The 22,217-nt window shown below is 39.0% G+C and overlaps 1 long non-coding RNA gene across 1 annotated transcript in view; it reads right to left on the minus strand.

Moving 5' to 3' along the window:
* Positions 1-148: 148 nt before the first annotated feature.
* LOC128248066 (uncharacterized) overlaps positions 149-22,217 on the minus strand; it is a 29,995-nt gene continuing 7,926 nt past the window's right edge. Inside the window, exons 2-3 of the long non-coding RNA XR_008264330.2 lie at positions 14,928-15,084; positions 149-1,597 (exon numbers count right to left, since the gene is read on the minus strand). This is a non-coding gene — a long non-coding RNA (uncharacterized LOC128248066). The remainder of the gene's footprint in view (positions 1,598-14,927; positions 15,085-22,217) is intronic.

Raw genomic sequence — 22,217 nt, forward strand, 5'->3', positions numbered from 1 at the left:
AGTAGAGCGCTAACAGCACCGTCCAAGCGTGATCATTGCCTGAGCAGCTGTCTGGCTTCTGTGCCGGTGGCACGTATATGGCAACGTTTGAACATGATCGTTACCAGCATCAACTTACTGGCTCCTGTGCAGGTGGCACGTAAGAAACACCATTTGAGCGTGACTGTTGCCAGTACTGCCTGACTGGCCCTTGTACCGGTGGCACGTAAAAGCACCCACTACACTCTCGGGTGGTTGACGTTAGGAAGGGCATCCAGCTGTAGAAAATCTGCCAGATCAGATTGGAGCCTGGTGCAGCCATCTGGTTTGCCGGTCCTCAGTCAAATCATCCAACCCATTATAGCATGGAAAGTAGACATTAAACGATGACGATGATGATGATGATATACACACCATCTGTAGGGAATATGCTCCAGGTTGTTTGTAGGTAGCACTTACATCCTATTACAGAAACCTCTGTCATTTTAACATAGGCACATAGCTGTAGATTTTATAGAAGTATGTTGTGTGCCTATTATAATTAATTAATCTTCATAACTTGACTGGTATTTTATTAATTGTTCAGAAGAATAGAATGCAAATATCAACTTCTGATCAAATGATGATTTTTAATTACTTGATTGGTACTTGTTTTTAACCTTAAAGGAGAAATAAGGACTCTTTGAAATAACTGCTAAGTCTTAAAAAAGAAATGCATTGCATAATGTAGTCAAAGACATTGTATACTTGAAAAAGAGATGGAAGTCAAGGCTGGATTACTTTTGATCATAGATTTATTCAGTTAGTTGAGATAAAGATAAGCAACAGATTTCCTTTGGCAAAATCCTATGCCCTGTTTCTGTTCAACAATAGGTATGAATCAACCCAGTGTATTACTGATACTCTATTATTATTATTATGATTATTATTAGCTTGGTGTAAGGTGGCGAGCTGGCAGAATCATTAACACGCTGGATGAAATGCTTAGCTGTATTTCGCCCATCACTGAGGTTGATTTTGCCTTTCATCTTTTCAGGGTCGATAAATTAAGTACCCTAGTCCCCTCCTCACTAAATTTCAGGTTTTGTTCCTTTAGAAGAAAGGATTATTAGCTAGGTTTGGAGGAAGGAACAGTGCACACATCCTTCAAATGCCTTCCATGACTGATGAGATTGATACTTAATAATCTGCTTAAACTGTTACATGTCAACCAATGCAGGAAAGATTTACAGGAAGATAATTGCAAGGCACCAACATTCTGAGGAGGAAGGACTGGTTATTGTGGTTAAAGCAGGATGTAAGGGGAATGTGAACACAGCATGAGTAATGAGAGGATGAGAGACTAATGAGCTGAGTTAAATAGGTTAAATAGCATGAGCACAGATAGCTCTGAGAAGCTGAGGCCATTGTAGCAGCAACAGAAAAGGCAGAGAGAGAAGACAGTATATCTATAAACCAGAAACTGAAGTATGTGTGAGTAACTTTATACCAATCAGTTGAGCGGCCTTTCTCTGGATGGCATTGGGATGTTTATGTGTGAAACAGCAGCACTGTCCCAGATGTGGAAGTAATACTTGTTTGAGCTTTGTAGAGGTTGCTGGGTGAAGTATTTTCAGCTCTGAAAAAAAAATAATGAATGGATCAGTCTTTGTTGAAATGCAGTCTTAGTTATGTTTATATAATACCATTAATAAGCTCAAATATATTGATGAAATGATTGTCCTACTGTTTAATATTAGTCAGAGATGGAGAAATTGCAACCTGGCTGTTCCCATTTTCTACATACCTCACAATAGCTTTCTTTGCTCATTGGCTTCTCAACCCTGCTATTTTTATTCATATGTTCCACATTTCTTTCATTTCCTGGCTGGTTTCTGCCAACAATATTTTGCAGACTCTGTTTCCTTCCTCTCCTGGCTGGGTTAGATGAACAGTAGGGTCAATTGAATACTGTAGCACCATGAGCTTTTTCCTGAACACCTCCATCAGCCTTGCTAAAGCAGATGGAGTTTTGCAATAGCACCTTTTACAGCTCAATTCTTGTAAAGCATGCAGGAGACCAACTTACCATCATAGAAACTTACTTGTACAGTTGTTTCATTCTTTCTTCTCTTGTTATTGATATTTCATGCACTTGGCAGTGAGAGGCTCAAACAGGTTGAATTGTACAAGTATTTTGGAGCCCAAATTTCTGATGATGCTGCATGTGAGGAAGAAAGTAAGATACGGCTAGGAGCCAAGAATTTGTGAACATTGTGAAAAGACAAAAGCTCATCTATTATGGCCATATTTAAAGAAGCAGAGTTTTGGAAAACATTACCGTAGAGAGGAAGACTAGAGAGAAGTGGATCATGAGGCAGGTAAAGAACGCAATGAACGAATGAATAATATCAAGAACTAGTAGGACAAGGATGGCAAAGCAGCGGAGAACTTGTGCTTAATTGGGAAGACTTTCATTGTAGTATCATCAATGCTCTGCTGGTGTACAATACATGATAACACTGATAGACTGGCCATAACAGCCTTGGCCTTCCTTGTATTGTTGTATTGCAGCCCTTGGTCTTGATACCTCTCTTGGCATCATTTTAGAGTACTGTATAGATATGACCAAAACCCTTAACTGTCTCTTAAGGAATATCTTTAAAATTTAGTTAGAAATAATTTCTCGTAGATTATTGCAATAAGCATCTTTACTGATTTATCCTAGCATTATAAAGATGCCCTATCTGAAAACAATTTCAAATATGTTTTACACTAATTACACATTCTCTCTCTCTCTCTCTCTCTCTCTCCCTCTCCCTCTCTCCCTCTCTCTCTCTCTCTCTCTCTCTCTCCCTCTCCCTCTCCCTCTCTCCCTCTCTCTCTCTCTCTCTCTCTCTCTCTCTCTCAGTTTTTGCACATCTGCATTTAGTGCCTATGTCTTGTTACTGTTCAATATTTCATTTTTCACACAAACGTCATACAATCTGCTCTTTTTACACAGATTTAAGCACAGTCCCTTTGTTGCTAAATATTTTCTGCCACTTTATAATTCAAGCTTCTATGCTTTTGCTTCAACTCTCTCCCACTGCTGATTAACTCACATAGGTAATGAAAGCTGTCAACTATTTTTAGTAAGCCTATTAGGCTATCAAGATTGAATTTCTTGGCTATCTATATACATATTTAAAAATATGCATTTTTATTCAGTTCTCCAAAAATGCAAAACGACAGCCAGTGAAGACTGGTAGTTTTGTCTGGCTTCAGAGGACTATCATGATACTTGCAATTCCTTTATCATTCGAATGCTATGAAAATTAAACTGTTCCTTTAATTTTCAAACTATCCTGGAGAAGTAACAAATGTATAGTTAAACGAATTACTCAACTTTTCGTTTCAACTGCTAACATAAATTTAATGGCTTTGTAGGGTGGCATATCAACTACCCAAGCACCTAATATTTTCCTCAGGCAACTTTTATATTTGATTCATTAAGTTTTTTTTGACAGTGATGTCACAACAAACACTTCTTTTCCAATCTGTTTATAATCTTTAACAATTTCCACGTGGAAGGTGTTTATAAGTCATTTAAAAACACAAAAACCGTTAGATTCACTTCAACATATAAATTTAATTTGCCAAAATATTTTCGTTGCTTTGAGACTGCGACCTGTTCACTGACAAAATTCCATGCTGCATCTCTTATAATCTTTAATTTGATGTCTAATGATATTGCTTTACACTTATATGACATGGTGGAATAATAACTGAATTAATTTTTAAAAAAATATGTACTTTAAGAAATTACAAAATTATTATACAACAGAAGGCAAAAGTGAACATGTGACTGACTGACTGTATACATACTCATCATCATCATCATCATCATCGTTTAACGTCCGCTTTCCATGCTAGCATGGGTTGGACGATTTGACTGAGGACTGGTGAAACCGGATGGCAACACCAGGCTCCAGTCTGATTTGGCAGAGTTTCTACAGCTGGATGCCCTTCCTAACGCCAACCACTCAGAGAGTGTAGTGGGTGCTTTTACGTGTCACCCGCACGAAAACGGCCACGCTCGAAATGGTGTCTTTTATGTGCCACCCGCACAAGCCAGTCCAGGGGCACTGGCAACGATCTCGCTCGAAAATCCTACAGGAGCCAGTCAGGCGGTACTGGCAACGGCCACGCTCAAAATGGTGCATCTCATGTGCCACCCGCACAAGAACCAGTCCAGGGGCACTGGCAACGATCTTACTTGGCTTGCCGGGTCTTCTCACGCACAGCCCATTTCCAAAGGTCTCGGTCCGTAGTCATCGCCTCGGTGAGGCCCAATGTACGAAGGTCTTGCCTCACCACCTCAGCCCAGGTCTTCCTGGGCCTACCTCTTCCACGGGTTCCCTCAACTGTTAGGGTGTGGCACTTTTTCACGCAGCTATCCTCCTCCATTCTCACCACATGTCCATACCAGCGCAATCGTCTCTCTTGCACGCCACAACTGATGCTTCTAATGTTCAGCTTTTCTCTCAAGATACTTACACTCTGACGGGTATTCACATTGACATTACACATCCAACGGAGCATACTGGCTTCATTCCTTGCGAGCTTACGTATGTCCTCAGCAGTTACAGCCCATGTTTCACTGCCATGTAGCATGGTTGTTCGTACGCATGCGTCATACAGTCTGCCTTTTACTCTGAGTGAGAGTCCCTTTGTCGCCAGCAGGGGTAAGAGCTCTCTAAACTTTGCCCAGGCTATTCTTATTCTAGCAGCTACACTTTCAGCGCACCCACCCCCACTACTAACTTGGTCGCCCAGATAGCGGAAGCTATCGACTACCTCTAGTTTTTCACCCTGGAATGAGATAGAAGTTGTTTCCTGTTTGTTTGCAGTCTTTATTGCACCTGAACATCTGCCACAAACAAAAACTAACTTGCTAGTTAACCTGCCTTTGATGTTGCTGCACCTCTTATGTGTCCATAGCTTGCACCGGGTACATCTTATAGAGTTACTACCTACTCCTTTTCTACATACTGAGCAGGGCCATCTACCTGAAGGGGTTTGTGTTTTATCTACCTTCCTACTTATTAGGATTTTGGTTTTAGCTAGGTTGACTCTAAGGCCCTTCAATTCTAGACCTTGCTTCCACACCTGAAACTTCTCCTCTAGTTCTGATAGTGACTCCGCAATTAGGGCAAGGTCATCAGCATAGAGGAGCTCCCAGGGGCAACCTGTCTTGAACTCCTCTGTGATTGCCTGGAGGACTATGGTAAATAATAGGGGGCTGAGGACGGAACCTTGGTGGACCCCTACCTCTACCCGGAATTCATTGCTGTACTCATTTCCAACCCTCACCTTACTGGCCGCATCTCTGTACATGGCTCGCACAGCTCTCACTAGCCATTCTTCTATCCCAAGTTTCCTCATTGACCACCAGATAAGGGATCGGGGGACCCTGTCAAAGGCTTTCTCCATGTCAACGAAAGCCAGGTACAGAGGTTTATCCTTGGCTAGGTATTTCTCTTGCAACTGTCTCACTAGAAATAAGGCATCAGTAGTGCTTTTACCTGGCACGAACCCAAACTGCATCTCATCTAAATTGATTCGCTCCCTAATTAGTTGGGCTATGACCCTCTCTGTAACTTTCATAACCTGATCTAACAGCTTGATGCCTCTGTAATTATTTGTATCTAAAGCGTCCCCTTTACCTTTGTAGCAGTTGACTATGATGCTGCTACACCAGTCATAGGGTATGACTCCTTCGTGTATCACCTGGTTCGTAATACGGGTGACTAGGCTATAGCCAACACTGCCAGATATTTTGAGCATCTCTGCAGTGATTCCTGATGGGCCGGGGGCTTTCCCGGTCTTCATACTCTTAATTGCTTTATCTACCCTGGTACTATCAACTCGGATAGCTGGTCCCTCTATTGGGTCGACATAAGGCAGGCTCTCTTTCTCCCATTCATTCTCTTTATTAAGCAATCTATCGTAGTGGCATCTCCAGACCTCTTTCTTTGCATCCTCATTTAATGCAAGCGTACCATCATCCATGCGAACACATTTCTCTCCTACAACATCACTATTCTCTCTCCTACACTGTCTTGCAACCCGAAATACCTCGAGTCTTTGGTCCTCACGGCGCAGAACATTGGCAAATCTTTCCTTATCTGCTTCCCCTCTGGCTAAATAAACCTGTCGCCTAGCCTCCCTTCTGGCACATTGGTACAATTCCCTGCTACCACCGTTCTTCCAGTCCTTCCAAGCTTGTTTCTTTTGTCTAATAGCCCTGTCTACCTCCTTGTTCCACCACCACGTTACTCTGGGTTGGGAGGGGACCTTACACCACCCACAAATCTGGTCGGTGGCTTTCAACAGGTTGTCCCGCAGAAATCTCCAATTGTCTTCCACGTTGTATGATGCTATATCCCCTTCTATTTCGTTAAATGCTTCAAGTAACTTGTCTCTAAGTCTCTGTCCGTTTGCAGGGTCTTTAAGCTTCCACACCCTTCTTCTCCAAGCCTGTCTAATTCTGGGCACCCATTTTGCCTTGATCCCAAAGTCGCTAACTACTAATCTATGTTGTGGGGTACATTCTTCGCCAGGGTAGGTTTTGGCATTTATAAGCCGCCCTCTTTCCCTATTTCTGGCGAGGATGTAGTCGATTTGGCTAGAGTGTCTGCCGGAGCGGTAGGTGACTAGGTGACTGGCAGGTTTCCTGAAGTTGGTATTGCAGACCATAAGATTGGTTGCATCACAGAACTCCAGCAGTCTGGTTCCCTCCTCGTTGCGGGAACCGAAGCCATAGCCTCCATGTATGCCATGGAAGCCCCCAGCACGACGTCCGACATGACCGTTGAAGTCTCCAGCCACAAAGAGAAGGTCCCTGTCACTCGTCGACGAGGTAGTTTGCAAGAGGGTGTCATAGAATTGGTCTTTCAGACCATCTGGTAGCCCAGGTTGAGGTGCATAGGCTGAGATGACAGTAGCTAATCTATGATGAAGCACTAGTCTGATCTTAAGTACTCTGTCACTTACTCTAACGACCTCGATTACCTTATCCACCCATTTCTCCGCTAGAAGTATTCCTACGCCCCCGACCCCGTCAGTGTTCCCTGCCCAGAAAATCTTGTACCTGTGTTCTTTGCCTGTGAGGAACCTTGCAGAACCTCCTCTCCATCTTACTTCCTATTATTTGCAGGCATACTGGGGTACCATCTTCAAGAGTTTTAGTCACACAAATTGCCCCCAGTGCTTTTTTCATTGAGTGCTGTTTGTAAAATGACTAAATTACTCCTTGATATATGGGTGCACCTCAACACCAGTAAATGTTACTGGATTTTCCATCAAATCTTAACAATGACTTTTCAAGTTGTTTAATCTACTGAATTAATCTACTCATTGAATTAAAGCGGTTGCATATTTCAGAGACACACATACCCTTCTCAGTAGCATCAGGGCGACAATGTATATCAAAGCTGAGCCTTTTGGATATAAGCACAGTCCTTTTGAGGGCCTTCCACATGATTTTTATCTGTACATATTTCCCTCATATGGGCCAACACAAGACTATATTAAAAGATACTTGCCCAAAATGACATGTAAGATTAAACCCGAAAGCATATGGTTGTGAAATAAACTTCTTAACTACATGACTGTGCCTCTGCAATCATTATACTCAAACTAACACACATGTGTGTGTGTGTGTATGCAACATGTTTCTGCCCAGTTTCTGTCTGACAAATGTCTTCACAAAGCAAAGTCCACCAAAGTTATAGAAAAGATTCTTGCCTTATGTGTTGCACAGTGGCATAATACATAAATACATGCAATTAGGCACACGCACACACACACACACACACACATTTTTTAAAGATATTCCTGATTCCCACTTCAGTTTGCCTTTGTTAATTTTCATTCCTTTTCTGTGGTCTGATCTTATACCTAATTATTTGATATCCAACATGTTTCTGTTCATTTCTTGTTTCTTTTTTAAATGTTGTATTTTATTGATCCAACAACTGAGATTGTCCTCCTACATTTTTTATTTCCAATGTGAAAAAAGCACTTTTAATCTTAGGCTGTGTTTAATGGAGAACCAATTAACTCCAAACTTGCTAAAATGAGTTTATCTAATGATCACACCTTTTCCATTAATGATTGCAGAATTTCTTCCTGGTGAGATTATTTGTGATTTTACAGCCTCTGGCTGCAAACTTTGTCTGATAATTTTTTGACAGTCATTGCACTCCGAGAGGCTTGTTCTTCATCCATAATAATTTCATTGTTTCAATGGTTATGTTTAGTCCAATCTTGTAGTTATCGCATGTTCCAGCTCTTCATTTTCTATTAAAGTATTATGTCTCACCATGACGTTGATTGCCAAACCACATCATATTTTCACATATTTTTTAAAATAGTATGTTTGTGGATTGCAATGTGTGTCATACAATTTCCATTAATGATCGCATTCAATAATCAATTAGTCAATTATCTGTATCATTATATATATGTCTCTCTCTTTTTACTCTTTTACTTGTTTCAGTCATTTGACTGTGGCCATGCTGGAGCACCGCCTTTTTTAGTCGAGCTAATCGACCCCAGGACTTATTCTTTGTAAGCCTAGTACTTATTCTATCAGTCTCTTTTGCCGAACCGCTAAGTTACAGGGACGTAAACACACCACCATCGGTTGTCAAGCGATGTTGGGGGGACAAACACAGACACACAAACATATACACACACATACACATATATATACATATATACAACAGGCTTCTTTCAGTTTCCATCTACCAAATCCACTCACAAGGCTTTGGTCGGCCCGAGGCTATAGCAGAAGGCACTTGCCCAAGATGCCACGCAGTGGGAATGAACCCGGAACCATGCGGTTGGTAAGCAAGCTACTTACCACACAGCCACTCCTGCGCCTGTGTATAAGTATTATCAACTTCAATCTGTTTTCCTTCTATTTTTACACTGAACAACTCGAATTATGGGAGCCTTTACATAGTTACTTAACCCTTGGTCTACCAGAGAAAATGTATGTCATTAATTACCAACTGGGTCCAATGGACCCAATATTTTTCTTTTAATTAAATTTTATTCAAACTACCACTATTTCTTAGCTACATTTTATATGCTATCAGGTGAATGAAGAATTACTGTTTCTCAAAATTCTAATTACTTTGCAAGTAAAGCTGTTTAACAACAATGAAAGCATTCACTACACTTATATCAGTCGTGTTGTAGATATTATAGATTTTAAAAACTACAAAAGTACAGAATTACAGCTCTTCATGGCACTGAATGCAGACAACATTGGAATGTTCTTGGCAAACATGGATATTACAATTCTTACATGTAGTATGAGTTTTCCTGTCTTTTTTTTGGACCACACAAAGAACATCTTCCTTTTTTTCTTTGGTTGAGGAATCTCAAATGAGGTTGAAGATCGTCTTCTTTTCTTGTTTTGTTGAGAAATGTTAGTGGAACTAGAAGATTGTTTGTCATGTTCTTGTTTAGCATTAACTCCAGCAAGTTCCTTTCCTAATTGAATTAGGCACTGTCTTCTTTTATCCTTGAAACTTTGCAAGTAAAGCTGTTTAACAACAATGAAAGCATTCACTACACTTATATCAGTCGTGTTGTAGAATATAACCATAGGCCATCTTCAAGTCATTATTTTGCAAATGTATGTCCTTACCATCTTATCTAGGGTATTTACTCTTCCTTTTCTTTTCCTATGACATGTAATAATTTCTGGTTTCTTTTCAACACTTTTTGAATCAATTGAAGGCTGAGAGTGCATTGTACTCATAAGTGTGACTACATAATCTTTCTTGGGACAATAAGATAGGATCATAGAATCCTTTTGAAATCCAAATATTATGCTATTGATTTTCTCTTTCTTTTCCATTTGTGAAAGCACTTGGAAGTTCAACTCTGCTCTTTCTAATTGTTCCAACTAAAGTAGTTTTCTTGCTAAGCAGTTTTCAAACCGATCCTAGATTTGTAAAAAAAATTATCCCAAGTTATATTACAACCAGTATTTTCAAGTTCTTTTACTAGGGCTTCAACAACTCTTGTTTCACTGTCGCATATTGCCCAAATTTTAATTCCATATTTCCCTGGTTTTGAAGGAATATATACCTGGAATGGGCAGCACTGGAAATTAATGGAATACGTGTCCAGCAGTTGTTTTCAATATCTAGATTGTGGAAGGTGGCGAGCTGGCATAAACATTAGCATGCTAGGCGAAATGCTTAGTGGTACTTCGTCTGTCTTTACATTCTGAGTTCAAATTCTGCCTTTCATCCTTTCAGTCAACAAAATAAGTACCAGTTGCGTACTGCAGTCAATCTAATCAATTGGTCCCCTCCCCAAAAATTTAGGGCCTTGTGCCTTGAGTAGAAAAAAAATATCTAGATTGTGGATATATGTACTGGACTAAGGATCACAAAGTCATGATTTCAAACTGTTAAAACTTTTGTTTTGTATTTGTATATAATTATTTTTATGTTGAATCCCTTCACTGATTTTAACAATAGACTATTATTAAAATTTCCTAACCAGTAAATCATCTATCTAAATTAGGCATTGTCAATCTTTTTTCAAGAAGCAGGCTGCATGAAATATGGCTCCTCATCAGATGAGCCACACTACCAAGACAAAATTCAAGGTAATTTTTGTTAAGGTATGCTATTCAGTAAGTCCTGTAGACCATAGTTTGCCCATAACTGATCTGAAGTCTTATATGGATGCACAAACTGGCCTCAAACTTTCTGAACATTGCTCTTCATGATGTTAAGATTTGCCTTTGTTCTCATATGGCTAGCAGCCATTTTAAGCAATCACATAATCTCAGTGTTATATACTAAGATTTACATTTATTTTTCTATATTTAGCTACATTGAGACAATATATGTCTGGCTTAAAAATGCATATAACATTGTTTAGTAATTCAGTGACTAAAAAATTTAGCCATTCATAAATCACTCAAATATTGAATAGTCTGTGAACTTTAAACTCATAAATTTCAAGAATAGCGGGAGTGAAATCACTGTTGAATCATCATTGTCATCATCTAGCATCTGTTTGCCATGCTGGCATGGGTAAGACAGTTTGACTGGAGCTGGTGAGCCAGAGAGTTGCATCATACTCCAGACTGTCTTGGCCTGGTTTCTATGGCTGAATGCCCTTGCTAACACCAATCACTCCTCAGTGTACTGAGTGTTCTTTACATGTCGCCAGCATGAGTGCCTTTTGCGTGTCACTGGCATGGGTGTCTTTTGCATGTCACTAGCATGGGTGTCTTTCGCGTGTCACTGGCACAGGTGCCTTTCACGTGTCACCAACCCTGGCCACAACTACAATTTTATTTAGCTTGATTTAAGATGTTTGGATGTGATTTGTGAGAGATTTAGGTGCTATTTCTACCAGGTTGATCAATCATGTACAGCAGCACTCCTCAAATATTTTTTTTAACTATTGCTCCTTTTTTTTTTTTTACTAACACTTTTTAAACCACCACTGCCACTATTTGTTATGTACATTAGCATAATATGTAGTTCTGGATTCTAGTTTGATGTGGGTGACTATTTACTGTAGCACCGCCTTACAATCAGTGAATATTTACCACATTTCTACTTGACCATAGTTATTTATCTAATCTTTAGCATGGCCACTCAGGTATATATTCTTTGGGCTTCTTATATTCTCCTGTAGCTACTAGTTGAAATTTATATTTTGATTTATAGCTGTATGTCAACACATGCATATATTAATTTCCCTGGCCACGTGTGTGTTTACACGTGTCTGTTCATACACAAGTTCATTATAAGATTAACAGAAGACATATTAGAATTGCTAGAATCCACAACATTTAAGAAATACACGCACACACTCACACACACACCACACTAGGATGTTGCTAAATGCTACGGGTGTCTTCTTTATTGCATGTATGAAAATATAGGCAAATTTTGACAGTGTTTTTTAAATTTATTTGTTAGTTATTGTTTATAATTTATGTGCTGAGATGTTTTGTCTTTATCTTTTACTTGTCTCAGTACTTACTTTTTAAATCTGGTACTTATTCCCTCAGTCTCGAAGGAAATGTAAACAAATCAGCACCAGTTATCAAATGGTTGTGGGGAAACAATACAAATAGAAACACACTGGCTTCTTTCAGTTTTCATATACCAAATCCACTCACAAGGATTTGGTTGACCTGGGGCTATAGTACAAGACACTTACCCAAGGTGGGGCTGAACATTAACCTGCATGGTTGGGAAGCAAACTTCTCACCTACATACCCACGCCTACTGTTGGTTTTATATATTTGCTTACATGTCAAAGTTTATTGTTGTTGTTGTTGACTAGCAGTTTATCACAAACAATGGCATTTTAAAAGAAACTAATTTGACACTGGTATTTGATAAATGCATCAGCATAATTTTTGAGGGCTGGCTGAAAAGTTCATAAGCTGACCAAGATACTCTCATGGAATATGACCAAATGAAGTCCACATACTTCTTCCATCAGCATTGCAGTGCTGGATCTCATTGGTGAAGAAGCTTTCATCCTGTTGGCTTAAAAAGTCATCAATAGCAGATATGACATCATTATCACTGTAATATTGGTTCCCAGCCAAATGTTTTTTCTTGTTGGGGAAATAGATAATAGTCAGATGGGGAGGGTGATCAATCAGTTCAAAGCTACAGTCATGCACAGCAGCCATTGAAACCAACAGACTTGTGTGCTGGGGCATTGTCCTGATGAAACAAGACCCCTTTCATCAGTTTTCCTCGGCATTTGGTGTTGATAGTTATTTGTAACTGCCTCAGCAAGTTGGCATAGTACTCTCCACCGATGGTGTGGCCCTTTTCAAGATAGTCAACAAACACAGTGTCTTTTGCATCCCAAAAAACTGAGACCACCACCTTCCCTGCAGATGAAATTACCATTTCCTTCTTTGGAGCAGGTGAGGAGGGGTGTTTCCATTACATGGATTGTCTCTTTGTCTCTGGCTGAAAGTGATGGACCCAACATTCATCCTGGATTAGGAAATGTTCAAGGAAACCTGTTGGATCTGTCTGAAACATTGTCAGGTTTTCCCATGGTGTGAACGGCCTGGTGCACTTTTGATCGGGTGTCAGATGTGGCACCCACCGAGCAGAAATCGTCATCGTGCCAAGTTCATTGTGCAAAACATTCTCAACTCTCCCAGGGGATATGCAAATACCTTTCACTATTTGATTTATAGTTAAATGCCTGTCATCCATCACTGTGTGGTGAACATGATCAATGTTTTCCTTGGTGGTGGCAGTTGCAGGATATCCAGATGTTGGCTCACCCTCAAGGCTCTCTCTTCCCTTCCTAAATTCAGCTGCCCACTTTTGCACTGTTAGTGTTATCCTCTAATGTAGCAACCATGTCAGCATGAATGTTCTTGTGTGGCTAAACCCTTTATCTGCAGGTACTTGATAACACCACAGAGCCAAATTCTGTCCACTTTCAAGAGAAGTTGCTACTAGTTACTTTTGAAGTCTTCTTTGAATAGTCAAACATCAATTTACCTGTAAAGAAACTATGCAGTTGTTAATAAGAAGGATTGAAATTAATGTATGCAAGATTTCACACCTCTAGCATCAGTCTTTCATAATCAGCTGATGAACTTATCAATCCACCCTCATATTTTCCATATATTTGATACTGACTTGTTACAACACATCATATATTGCTGGGCAATGTTCTGATCAAAGCTTGTTTAACAAAAGTAATATATTTTTGTCAATAACAGTGTAGCATACTCTCTATTCACATGTAATATAAATATTTTGACGTGTCCCATATACAACAGCTGTTACTGTGAAACATACATACTTCACAGTATACAAATTTTGTTCAGTTTATGTTCATTGAATATTTTTCCTGTGGTTGATATTATTGAGTTTCCATTTATAATGTATTAAATATACACATTTGCAATATGCGTATGTGTGTGTGTATAAGTGTACATGTGTATACAAGTGTTTATGTTTTTATACAAGGATGCTGAAAAGTTCCCGGATATGGATAAAAGAATATACAAGAGGATCAGTTAATTATGATTTTTATTCAACATATTCCCCTCTCAGATTCACACACTTATTGCAGCAGTCTTTCAGTTTTACTAAGAACTTGGAAGGTTGGGTCTCCAACTAGGCCTTTTGCAATACTCTTAAAGCCAGGAACTTTTCAGCACTCCCCCTAAAGTGTGTGTGTGTATGCATATATATGTCTGTATGTACTCACACATCTCATCTAAATATAATTAGCCCATGTCACAAGCTGTTAATATGGAAAACTTAGAATTAGTTAATAAATCCTCAAATTATGCCAGGGTTCTCCCATTATAGTTTTTTATTGCTTCGTTGCCAATGTTGCATCTTGTCACTTAAAAGAAATATGAATCATTTTACCTAATTAATAAATTGTTCTGTGAAGAGATTTGTCAGGTTTCCCTAAATCAAGGGTTGCTGAGCATATCAAAGGGAGCATTAGACTTTAGGGGCAGTGAGATAACATACTAAATTTTACCTATAGCAGTAATTATATTACACATGATAAAACTAGTAATGGTTATTAAAATATGAGATTTCATCAGGCACAAAGAAGTTAACTTGCAATGTGTGAAGTAAATTAACAACTCTTGTCTTCATAAATTTTTCTATCAATTCACAGTTAAAAGCTTATACAGTTCATTTTTAGAATAAAATTTATGAATTATCATTCCATGTTAAGTTAGTTTAGTCGTGATACTTCACTCGCCACTTAAGTGGGATGTTTGAAAGAACAACTGCTTGAGGAGGATGGGACACTAGGCATAACATTTAGTGGGAGAGGGGCTACAAAAAAAAGGTTATGATCACTATGGAATAAAAATTTAAGGGATGTTTGATGTAGAGAATAATTTTTTTACATACCATTGCTTGACAACTGATGCTGGTGTGTTTATGTCCCCGTAACTTAGCAGTTCAGCAAAAGAGACTGATAGAATAAGTACCAGGCTTACAAAAAATAAGTCCTGGGGTTGATTTGTTCAACTAAAGGTGGTGCTCCAGCATGGCCACGGTCAAACGACTGAAACAAAGGAATAAAAGAATACATTATTGAAATAATCAGATATTTGAATAATGCAACATCTTTCAAATGTAAAAAATTTTTCAAATTCTCATGTAAATTTTCAGTTTAGTATTTCTTAATTTTTTATACCATTTAGCTTTTGAAGCATTATGAATTCTTAACAACAGCATTAAAATACAATGTTCCTAGATATATTTAGATTCTAACAATATTAATAGTTAGTGTAGATAAAATAGTTTAGGTAGGTGTGGTTGAGTGATAGGTAGTTTGCTTCTCAACTACATGGTTCCAGGTTCAGTCCCACTGCATAGTGCCCTGGGCAAATGTCTTCTACTATTGCCCCAGGTCAACCAAAGCCTTGTGAGTGGATTTGGTAGATGGGAACTTAAAGAAACCTCGTGTGTGTTTTGTGTTTGACCCATACCACTGCATAACAACCATTGTTGGTTTGGTTATATCCCCAAAACATAGCAGTTTGGCAAGAGAAACTGATAAAATAAGTACCAGGCTTTATAAAAAAAATAAAACTTGGGATTGATTTGTTCAACTAAAACTCTTCCAGATGATGCCCTAGTATGGCTGCTGTCCAATGACTGAAACAAGTAAAAGATAAATAAAGGTTTCCAGTTTGAACTATGTCTGGTATTATAGACACATCTAAGAATAAGACATTGGAAATCAAACTAATCAAGATACAGTGAATTTTGAAAAAAAAAAAAAGAAAATTAATTTCATCTCTTAAAGATAGGTAAAGCTTTAATATATGTAATTTTAGTACTCCAGCTCTTGGTCATCCACTTTGTGTTTTATAATAAAATAGTTCTAATGGAATCATACATCTGTGGGTACATCTCAACAGCCTCCTATAAGTTTGTTGAATCATTGTACTAAGAAGTTGTTAAACTTTGAAATCTTCAAACTGGTGAATTTGTAATTTATTCAGTATTATTTATTTCATTTTTACTCTTTGTTTGATGTTTCATGTCCAAAGTCCAGAAATATATTTTGTTTGAATTGTTACTGTCTAAGTCCCAATAATATATAATGTATTTTGCTTGAATTGTTACCATTTTTTTAATTGTTATTGTTTCTTGCCTATTGATATGTATAGCATGATAACTGTGACAGGTCATTAATATCTTAAAGAAGGCATCATTGTTAGTTGCTAGATTTTTATAATTTATAACTGAAGTAATTCGATAGTTCATTGAAGTCAGTTTTTAAAAAAGCTTTGAGGACAAGAAATTGAAGTCATTTTTACTATAGCTATATCACATTGATTTCATCTCTACAAAGTAATAATGTCTTGCACTACAGAAGATGAGAAACAAGCGCTACTTAGCAATGAAACAAAGTATTCTTTGTGAGTATGAATTAATAGTTCCTAAATTATGCAAAAAAAGAGAAAAAATAGGATATGGACTAATACAAATTGTTGCTAGTACAAGTTGCTAATATATATTTCTTAAATGTTCTGAGATTGATCAGTTCCCCTATTTTTCTCTTTCATCAAAAAATTTGTCTAAAATTCATTCTCTCTTTCATTGCTAATTGCATTAGCCACATTGAGAAAGCATTGGTAAAATTTACCCAGTTTTACATTATGTAGTTGATTTAAAAATGAAAGGGCCCTATTCAAATGAAAATATTTTATTTTATAGTTCTCCCTCAGATTTTGATTTTACTGAACTTAATTTTTTTCCAATATAAACCTCTACCGATATTTTGTGACTACATTTTATTACCATATTTCCCAGCACACAGGTCAACATAGTATATAGTGTAAACATGTATAAAACATTCAACATCATCATTATCTTTCCAAATGCTGCTACATTTCACATGAGATTTTTGGTCCCCCAAAGTTGACCCACCTTTTATGGTTGTAAATTTTGGTCTGAAAAATTGAACTTGTATGTAGAGGGATAATACAGTAAACCATTTAGTTATTTGTTAAACCTTACAAATACAGAGATATAGTCAAGGTCAGTTGACAGTTCACAGGGATTAGGCTTCCAGTTTGGGAATATCTTCATCCTTCCCTCCTCATGAATGGGTGTTCAAGAGAAGTAGAATAGTGCAGTTAGAGAAGTAATGGGTGGTGGGAATGTTTTGAAGAGGAAATTGGATAGGGTGGGTCAGTTGTGCACACACACACACACACACACACACACACACACACACACACACACACACACACACACACACACACACACACACACACACAATCTGTACATCCAGAATCTCATATTGTCAGTCATTCTGTCCTTTGTCATCACCTCCATGAGATTCAAGGCCCTGGAATCTACTTCTTCCTGTGTCTTCCTCATCTACAGGCTTCATCCACATGAAGTGATCAGCACTTCTTTATACAGTTGTCCTCATCTATGAGCATCACCTGTCCATAGTAGTGCAGTCCTCTTTCTTGCATACTACATCAGATTCCTCTTATGCCAGTTTTTCGATTGATTTAATTATATTTTATTTTCTATTTGAAAACTTGGTTATGAAACACCTTTATTCATTTTATTATTATTATTTTATGATTTTTACTTTGTATTTTATTATACTTATTTATACTTATTTGTTTATAATTTTTTCTATATGTGACTGTGGATTTTCATGGATGAGTTCATGAACTTTGGTTCTTTTCTCTAAATTATATATATATCATCATCATCATCATCATCATCATCATCATCATCATCATTTAACGTCCGCTTTCCATGCTAGCATGGGTTGGACGACTTGACTGACGACTGTTGAAACCGGATGGCAACACCAGGCTCCAATCTAAATTTGGCAGAGTTTCTACAGCTGGATGCCCTTCCTAATGTCAACCACTCAGAGAGTGTAGTAGGTGCTTTTACGTGTCACCTGCACGAAGGCCAGTCAGGCGATACTGGCAACGGTCACGCTCGAAATGGTGTCTTTTATGTGCCACCTGCACAAGCCAGTCCAGGGGCACTGGCGACGATCTCGCTCGAAAATCCTACGGAGGCCAGTCAGGCGGCACTGGCAACGGCCACGCTCAAAATGGTGCATCTTATGTGCCACCCGCACAAGAGCCAGTCCAGGGGCACTAGCAACGATCTTACTTGGCTTGCCGGGTCTTCTCACGCACAGTACATTTCCAAAGGTCTCGGTCAGTAGTCATCGCCTCGGTGAGGCCCAATGTACGAAGGTCTTGCCTCACCACCTCAGCCCAGGTCTTCCTGGGCTTACCTCTTCCACGGGTTCCCTCAACTGTTAGGGTGTGGCACTTTTTCACGCAGCTATCCTCATCCATTCTCACCATATGTCCATACCAGCGCAATCTTCTCTCTTGCACACCACAACTGATGCTTCTAATGTTCAGCTTTTCTCTCAAGATACTTACACTCTGACGGGTATTCACATTGACATTACACATCCAACGGAGCATACTGGCTTCATTCCTTGCGAGCTTACGTATGTCCTCAGCAGTTACAGCCCATGTTTCACTGCCATGCAGCATGGCTGTTCGTACACATGCGTCATACAGTCTGCCTTTTACTCTGAGTGAGAGTCCTTTTGTCGCCAGCAGGGGTAAGAGCTCTCTAAACTTCCCAGGCTATTCTTATTCTAGCAGCTACACTTTCAGCGCACCCACCCCCACTACTAACTTGGTCGCCCAGATAGTGGAAGCTATCGACTACCTCTAGTTTTTCACCCTGGAATGAGATAGAAGTTGTTTCCTGTTTGTTTACAGTCTTTATTGGACCTGAACATCTGCCACAAACAAAAACTAACTTGCTAGTTAACCTGCCTTTGATGTTGCTGCACCTCTTATGTGTCCATAGCTTGCACCGGGTACATCTTATAGAGTTACTACCTACTCCTTTTCTACATACTGAGCAGGGCCATCTAGCTGAAGGGGTTTGTGTTTTATCTACCTTCCTACTTATTAGGATTTTGGTTTTAGCTAGGTTGACTCTAAGGCCCTTCAATTCTAGACCTTGCTTCCACACCTGAAACTTCTCCTCTAGTTCTGATAGTGACTCCGCAATTAGGGCAAAGTCATCAGCATAGAGGAGCTCTCAGGGGCAACCTGTCTTGAACTCCTCTGTGATTGCCTGGAGGACTATGATAAATAAGAGGGGGCTGAGGACGGAACCTTGGTGGACCCCTACCTCTACCCGGAATTCATTGCTGTACTCATTTCCAACCCTCACCTTACTGGCAGCATCTCTGTACATGGCTCGTACAGCTCTCACTAACCATTCTTCTATCCCAAGTTTCCTCATTGACCACCAGATAAGGGATCGGGGGACCCTGTCAAAAGCTTTCTCCATGTCAACGAAAGCCAGGTACAGAGGTTTATCCTTGGCTAGGTATTTCTCCTGCAGCTGTCTTACTGGAAATAAGGCATCAGTAGTGCTTTTACCTGGCACGAACCCAAACTGCATCTCATCTAAATTGATTCGCTCCCTAATTAGTTGGGCTATGACCCTCTCTGTAACTTTCATAACCTGATCTAACAGCTTGATGCCTCTGTAATTATTTGTATCTAAAGCGTCACCTTTACCTTTATAGCAGTTGACTATGATGCTGCTACACCAGTCATTGGGTATGACTCCTCCGTGTAGCACCTGGCTCGTAATACGGGTGACTAGGCTATAGCCAACACTGCCAGATATTTTGAGCATCTCTGCAGTGATTCCTGATGGGCTGGGGGCTATCCCGGCCTTCATACTCTTAATTGCTTTATCTACCCTGGTACTATCAACTCGGATAGCTGGTCCCTCTATTGGGTAGACATACGGCTCTCTCCCTCCCATTCATTCTCTTTAATAAGCAATCTATCGTAGTGGCATCCCCAGACCTCTTTCTTTGCATCCACATATTAGCACTGCGTCGGCTATGATGATGAGAGATCCAGCTGACACACACGCACGCACACACACACACACACACACACACACACACACACGCACACTTCTTAGAACAGTTGTTCGTAGACAGGTTTCTGTGTTCATTATTATGTCTTCTGGCTAATTTGATGGTGTCTTGGCTGCTATTTCTATGCTTAAGTAACCACTGGAAAGCTCACACATCTACGGATAATATGTGATTAGTAATATGATGTCATTTCAATCATTAAATCTTAACCTAGAAAATTGAAAGGAGATATTTTTTTTTTTTTTTTTTCGCTCTGTATTTTGTTTGATCTATTATAACGTCATAATGTGTCGATTATTCCGTATAAGCACACGGTCAATTTTGCTTTCGTCTTCAAATTTTGAATGTTTCAGAAGACACTAGCAATAATATATAGATAGCATTGTCATTCAGTATTGCATTGAAATATCTTCTCAAGTATGAAGAGAGAAACAGATTAATACAAAGCATGCTTGCCTTATTTCCTTGTAGCTTCACAAATCCTTTGCTTTCAAAGCCCAGATCTCTCTGCAATGTAACAATATACTTAGCACACAAGCATCACACTATCTTTGAAAGTATAACAAGGGGGGAAAATATGCAGGGGTGCATGAAAACAGAGTGCGTACTAATTTGCTTGATGTTGTGAACCAAGAAACTTCAATTAACTGAAATTAACTCTATAATGAGAAAAACCAATCATTATCTTAATGATTAACTTTGGTAAAGCAAGGAAAAGTTATAACTGTTGCTGATTAAGGAAACTTATGGCATATACTAAGTGTATTCCACATATCTGTTACTCCAGATATGCCTTGTTTCTACCTAATGGAGAGCTATATTGTGTGCATTCTGATGTGCAGTGATTTATTGAATGAAGTACATTGAAATAATTGGAGCATAATGCATTATTTCTGCAGCACAGTCTGCTTTTGTATGCTTTTAGGTCCTGATAGTAGTACAGCAAAGTGCAAGGGAGACTTTAGTTAGGTTACAAGTCACTTTTTAGTAATCACCATTTTTAGTATACATGACAGGACAATGTTTGGAATTACTGGAGTTATTGATGATACTAGTATTGTGTTTTCCCATTATATATTGAGATTGAGGTGGATCACCAGACTGATCACATCATGAGGGAAGATCTGACATTGTTTCAAGCAGATCTGGCTGGTTTCTTTGAATGTTTCCTGAGCCAGGATGAGTATTGGGTCCATCACTTTCAGCCAGAGACAAAGAGACAATCCATGCAATAGAAACACACTCCTCACCTGCTCCAAAGAAGGCCAAGGTCATTTCATCTGCAGGGAAGATGATGGCTTCAGTATTTTGGAATGCAAAGGCATTGTGTTTGACTATCTTGAAAAGGGCTGCACCATCAATGGAGAGTACTATGCCAACTTACTGAGGCAGTTACAAATTGCTATCAATACCAAATGCTCAGGAAAGCTGATGAAAGGGGTCTAGTTTCATCAGGGCAATGCTCCAGCACACAAGTTTGTTGGTTTCAATGGTTGCTTTATGTGACTGTGGCTTTGAACTGATTGATCACCCTCTCCATCTGACTATCATCTGTTCCCCAACTGGAAAAATCACTTGGCTGAGAACCAATATCATAGTGATGATGATGTTATATCTGCTATTGATGACTTTTTAGACCAACGGGATGAAAGCTTCTTCACTAATGAGATCCAAGCACTGATGAAAGTAGTGTGTGGACTGCAAGAGAGACTATGTTGAAAAATAACTTCATTTGATCATATTTCATCAGAATATCTAGATCAGCCTCTGAACTTTTTAATTGACCCTTGTAGAACCTGGATAATTTTTTTTTAATATTTACTTCCACCTCTTTAATTTCTGTTTTGAAATCCATCTAGAGTCATTTTGCCCTATTTCTCTTCACAGGGGAAATAGGAAAGACCTAGTGTACAAGGGGGTGCTGAAAAGTTCCTGGCTTTAAGGGTATCACGAAAGACTTGGTTGGAGGTTCAACCTTCCAAGTTCTTTTACAGTGCTTAGAAAAACTGATAGATTGCTGCAATAAATGTGTGAATCTGAGAGGAGAATATGTTGATTAAAATCATAATTAACTGATCCTCCTGTATTTTTTTTTGGCCCACAGACAAGAACATTTCAGCGCCCCTCACATATGGTTTGATTTAATCAATTATATGCTACTCCTATAAGTTTGTGGACTTGTGACACTGGAGGAAATTGTCATCTTGTAA

Source organism: Octopus bimaculoides, chromosome 1 (genome assembly GCF_046866305.1).
Source record: "Octopus bimaculoides isolate indiv1 chromosome 1, ASM4686630v1, whole genome shotgun sequence".
NCBI classification, from domain to species: domain Eukaryota; kingdom Metazoa; phylum Mollusca; class Cephalopoda; order Octopoda; family Octopodidae; genus Octopus; species Octopus bimaculoides.